At 44.5% G+C, this 6,193-nt stretch overlaps 1 pseudogene; it reads left to right on the top strand.

Moving 5' to 3' along the window:
- The first annotated feature begins 2,361 nt into the window (after window positions 1-2,361).
- On the top strand, window positions 2,362-2,900 carry LOC102431569 (annotated as a pseudogene).
- The last annotated feature ends 3,293 nt before the right edge of the window (window positions 2,901-6,193 follow it).

The following is a 6,193-nucleotide window of genomic DNA, read 5'->3' as shown; positions in this document are numbered from 1 at the left end:
TCACTAAATGAGTGAGGATCACTGTGGCAATCCAATGTGCTTTTAGTTTGTAGTTTCAATGTCTCTAGTGATGACATAGACATTCTGAAAAATTTCTGAGTGGTCTGCAACAGTAGGCACGGATGTTTTCCTTGATTTATATCCAATAAATCAGATTCAGCTTGAAAATATTCAGGGCATGAGTAGATTTATTTTCTCAATGGTTCCAAGCCAAAGATGTGAAAAAATTGGAAAGGTTCATGGTAGAGTTATAACCTGCATGGCTATAACCTATAGGAAATTGGAATCATTCAGAATTGTTCATGGACTGGGAAAATGTGCAAGAGGAAGCACAAGGGTGATAATGGAAGTGAGCTCTCCTGCAGCAGCTGCCACCTGGACTAGACAAATCCCAGCAGGACACTAAAGGTGAGGGACAGAGTGTGACCCTTGAGGAAGTGTGCTACCCTTTACAAGAGCCACGTGAATTCTGTGATTTATACAAGCAGAGAAAGATGGATTATGTACAGAAATAATTAATGGTGGGGGGACAATGTTCAAAGAAATATACATTGTGATGAAAGGGAATTTAATAATTTGGGCCGACAAGACAGAGAATGTGCATTTATATCTGCAGCTTGGGTCATTATCAAAGTCGTATAAAGTTTATTAAGATGGTGGGCTGAAAAAGGCATCCAAAGATGGACCAAAAATTGTAACATGGAAATGCCCACTGTGTCTTGCTCTAATGTAGAAGAAGGAATGCTTTGGTTGGCCAATGGACTCATAGCCCTTTTTTAAAATTTTTGTCAGAGTAACTATCTCCTTGGGGGGAAACAATGAACTAGATAATTCATCGACCACAGAAAAATGATTCTGAACAGAAATTGGTCTCAGAAACCAAAATAATACTATAGCCCTCCACTAAGACTAGGAGCTTTTGAAGGTCAGGTGACCAGTGAATTTTAGCTCAGATCCATTTTTAAATAGGTCCAAATTTGGTCTCACCCATTCTGTGGTTGCTCCTGGTTGTAAAATGTATAACTGAAATAGCTATACCAGCGGAATTATCCCACACACTCATCACCAATGAGTCAAGGCAACTGTGGAGAGAAAGTCTAAACCAATCCATAAGAACTGCCTATAACTGTGCAAGTATTAAGTTAGAAGCTGTGCCACCTGCCTGATGAATATGAGAGATTTGTGCCACCATGAAGGAATTGAAAGATTCAGGAGTGCGGATTTGGGCACATCCTCATTACTCTTTTGGTTTGTCTTGAGAGAAAGAAGGAGGAAGTGAAGGAGGAGGAGGTTGGACGGGAGCAGGAGAGGGAGAGAGAGGAGGAAAAGATGGAGAGAGTAGAGGAGGTGGAAATGAAGGTTTAGAAGAAATAGAAGGAGTGGGAAAAGGATGAGAAGCAAGAGGAAGAGGAGCTGGAGAAGAAAGAGAGAAGAAACAACTTGGAAAGTGGCAGTGTACTCACCCATTCTTTAACTACAGGAGACCCTATGCTGCTGCTGTACCATGTGGTTACTTCGCTTGAGTAAGTTCAAAGTCCACATCACCTTGTTCCATATGCACCTACAGTGCAGGCAAATGCCTCCTCCTTGTGTTTCTATAGTTCAATCAAATTTGCCTTCTCTCAGATGGCAAGGCCCCCTTACACCTTCATTATCTTCCTTCTGGGATGAGTCATCTCTACAGGCTGAAGGTCCTCACTGCCTTTTTCTTCCACAGGATATACTTCTTGCTGGTTGATTACAATGATGACATTATGCAGAATGGACCAAGTAAGTGGGTCAATACTGCTCTAGAGTTGATACACTTTTAGAGTCAGTAGCTGAGGAAGAAATCTGACTGAAATTCAGAATTCTTACTCAGTGAAATATTTTTGTGTTCAGTGCTCTTCTGCAGGGGAGGCAGGTATCTGAGGTAAACAAGGTTGCTGGCATCTGGCCCCACCTGCTACCAAGATGGAGAACCAGCGCCCAGGGGGCCTCTGGATTTTAGAAGCAGATTACTCCTTAGTTGGGTATATGACTCCATGGAGTGACCTGAAAGTTTGCTTCTTTTGAGTTCAACCCAGAAAAAGACAGGCACTGTCACAGGTGCAGGCTGCTGCGTGTCCCCCTCCATGCACCGCAGCAGACGTGATGGTCCTAGTGTCCCTGGCAGATGGGGATTCTGGTTGGGAGCTTGGGAAGGCCGGTGTGTGAGTCACAGTGTAGGTGCTCAGGATTCCCCACCGAGTCCCGATACCATCCACAAGTAAGTAGCATTCTTCTGAGTAGCAACTCTTGACCTTCTTTTGAGTCAAATTTGGGGGAGAACATTCTTACTTAATAAAGAATCCATGGGGGGCTGGCTGACGCTATCGGGCTGGAGAGGCTGTTTGCAGCGTGAGCTAAAGATGAATACCAGAGGACTTGGATCTCAGCTAAAGGACAGTATTCTAGTTACTGAGCTATCAGCAAGTAGACATTTTGAAAGTCGTGATCTTCTTTGAAAAGGTTTTTCTTGTGTGAAAAATGAACTTTTTCCCAGTCATCCTCTTGAATTATCAGAAAAAAATTTCCAGCTCAACCAAGATAAAATGAATTTTTCCACACTGAGAAACATCCAGGGTCTATTTGCTCCACTAAAATTGCAAATGGAATTCAAGGCAGTGCAACAGGTTCAGCGTTTTCCGTTTCTTCCAAGCTCAAACCTTTCACTGGATATTTTGAGGGGCAATGATGAGACTATTGGATTTGAAGATATTATTAATGACCCATCACAAAGTGAACTAATGGGAGAACCACACTTGATGGTGGAATATAACCTTGGTTTACTGTAATGCAGTGAGCTGACCATGGAAATGGAGGGGCTACATCTTGTTTATAGTCTTCTTTTTACTATAATTTTATGTATACAACATTAAAAGTACTGACACATGAAAAAAAAATAAAGAAGCCATGTGCTGGGACAATCCCTCAACACATAGCATCATCTCCACCCAGTAAACAAGCATTTGAGGGTTCCCTTCTTCTGTCACTTTAGTGTCCAGACTCAGAAGAATCATGGAGACCAGGACCAAGGTAGCAAAGCCCCTCCATGAAGTTACTCCCTCCTGAGTCACAGAGAAACAGCAGATATTGGACCCAGAGGCTGGCCAACATGAGCATCAGGTCCATTAGGGTGTAGAGAGCTGGGATAGTAGTCACATTAGAGGGCAAGCTCCATCTGGGTCTTGGCTCTTAAGGGACTTGTGGAGGGCAAGAGATCCAGACTCTGGGTCAGGTCCATCTGTGCATCACAGGTGGCTTCCATCCACGGTCAAGTCCACAGCAGTCCCTGGTGGAAGGGGCAAACATTGAGGAGAAGTGTGTGTCATCACCCCTGAAAATAAACAGATTTGTCAGAAAAGGCTTCCTTGGTTTCAAAAAGGAAATGCTTATCCACGGGCCATCAAGTTACTGTGCAACCTGAGCTGTCCATAAGACCTGGGTGTGATGTTCACCATGAGACATAAAGGTGGCCACACCCAAGAAAACTACATCATCACTTTTAATTGGCTCATACATGATCCAACCTGGGCTGACCCTGGAGGCACAGAGATATTCTGTAAGTAGTGGCCCATTTGCCCATGATACCTCTTCCATTTCAGCTCTTGGACTGATGAGAATCTATAATGTGCTATTGACAGAGGATGGAAAGGTGTGGCGGGACTTACAGGTAATTTAGCATGACATTGATCACCAACCACAGAGTGGGCAGCTGTCGCAGGACAGACATCTGTCACTATTCCCAAAGTGCAGGGGTAAGGAAACTGACACAATGGGCAGAGTTCCCAGCAGCTCACCTCCTCACTCACTTTGCTTGACTGTCAAATGATCTGACGTGAAAGGATATGCTGACTCATGGCTCTGCCCAATATTTCCCATCAATAGTGAGGGACATAAAAGAAACATGATTGGAAAATTCCTCACCCTGGAACTTGGGGAGAGGTGTGTGGACAGTTTTCACGTAATGGGCAAAAAAATATTTGTGCCTCTAATGATGCTTATCACAGTGGAGCCACCATGGGAAGGATTTAATTAATCAAGAGGATACGTTAGCACAATCTGTATTTTTTTTGCATCTGTGGAATGAAATTGGCAGAAAGAGAACAAAGGAACCAACAAAATCTCAGGCCTACAGATGAAATCATGGTTGATACCAAAGTGGAAAAGCATGAGTGAGTATTAGGAGGGTAAAGGGGGTCAAATACAAGGAAACTAGACTTTGGGTTGTGAGCACATGATGGAGTATGTTCTGTTGTGCTATAAAGCTGTACAGGTGACATTGATATAATGATATTAACAAGCTTATATCCATAATGAACTAATTTTACAAAGAAGTTTTGTCACCTCCCCCTCTTGTTTAATAAAGAAGATACCTTTTCCCTGTCTGAATAACATGAGCATATCCTTGTTTACTGACCTTTGGTTCACTAGGGATGAGATGAAGTCTGTGTTCAGACTTGTCAGCAGCAGGTGTGCTGCAGGGTGTTAGCCATCAGATAATTAATGAGGACTAGTGTCGATGAAAAGAAGAAAAGTAAATCACTAAGAGTTACAAAGCCAATTTCTAACTCCAGAGTCCGCCCAACAAGGCAGTTTCTAAATACTGGGTGACAACATCCCTAGATGGAGGAGTGAGGACCACTGTGCCAATCCAATGGCTCTCCTGGCTTCCAGTGTGAATGTCTGTGGTGATGACATAGACCATCTGACAAATTTCTGAGTTGTCCACAGCAGCACACATGGATTGTTTACATGACTTATAGCCAAGACTCAGATCCAGCACAAAGAGCTTCAGGACATGAGTATATATTTGTGTCAATGATTCCAAGCCAGAAGCGAGAAAAATTGGAAAGGTTCATGGTAGAAAGCTGGCAAATCTGATCATCAAGGTTCCCTGGGTTGGTGAGAGCTTGGAAAGAGGTAACAAGGGGCCAAGCTGCATGGGTGTCCTGGCTCTCCATGGACCTGTGGGGCAGTAATGGTTCCAGCCTCTGGCTGAGTCGACTCATCAGGGCATCACTGCTGGCTTTCATCCCCTTTAGTCAAAAGTCGTCCTAGCCAGAGGGGCAAACATTCAGAGTGAGGGACTGTCATCACCCTGAGGATGGACGGAGATTTGTCCCACAGGATTTCCTGGGTTACAAAGAACAAATCTTAAACATGGGCCACCAAGTTACCATGCAACCTGAGCTGTCCATTATGACCTGGGTGTGATGTCACTCACAGAGTCATTAAGGGCCCTGCACGGGAAGACTACATCAATGAGTGTGGGCCATACCTAATCCAACCTGGGCTGATTAAAGTAGTTATATGAGGTCACGCCTTGTGGCCTACTGTCAAACAAGGAATCCCTGTCTCTACCTAGACCTGTTCACTCATGGAAAGCTCCCTGTGGTCTGTTGACATTGAAGCAGTCATGGCCTGTCCTCCTAATGGATTTGTATGATGTTGATGAGCAATGTTATTTCCTTCTGGAATAATATGAGTACATTTCTCCGTACAGTGGGGCCTTGAGTTACGAGTGTCCCAACTAACGAGTTTTTTTGAGATATGAGCCGTCTCTCAGCCGATTTTTTGCTTTGAGTTGCAAGCTCAAAAAAATTCGGGTTACGAGCCAGCTTCAGATACCCCACCGCTAGTTGGCGCAGCGAACTTCACAGTGATTTGACATACGAGTAATTTGAGTTTTGAGCTCCGTCAGAGAACGAATTAAACTCGTAAGTCAAGGCCCCACTGTACTTACCTATTCCTCACTAATATCAGCGTGAGCTTCTGTTCGGACTGCGCAGTAGCAGGTGTGCTGTAGGGCCTTAGTCATCAAACAGTTAATGAGGAATCTTATCTAATAATAGACAAACATGGTAATTGACCGTACCTTCGCTACGCCCACATAGGCTAATTAGAGCGATATGCAAATTAACCACCAACAAAGATGGCGGCGAATTTGCATACTCTAGGCAGGGCTGGACAGCGGGAGCCGCCATCCAGACCCCCGTGTGTGGCCCCGGCCGGTGCAGGGCTCAGGAGGCGCTATCAGCAAAGAGGGACTGGGGATTGGGAATGGGCACAAGGCAGACCTCCTGGTCCTTCCCCTCAGCCGTCAGGCTCCTATCAATCTTCAGTTTCTATTGAAAGGAATGTGGCACCTCCACTGCGCAGCCTCCTAGGA

Source organism: Myotis lucifugus, unplaced genomic scaffold (genome assembly GCF_000147115.1).
Source record: "Myotis lucifugus unplaced genomic scaffold, Myoluc2.0 scaffold_1468, whole genome shotgun sequence".
NCBI classification, from domain to species: Eukaryota; Metazoa; Chordata; class Mammalia; order Chiroptera; family Vespertilionidae; genus Myotis; species Myotis lucifugus.
Note: the sequence above shows the minus strand (reverse complement) of the source record. Positions and strands in the feature narration are given on the sequence as shown.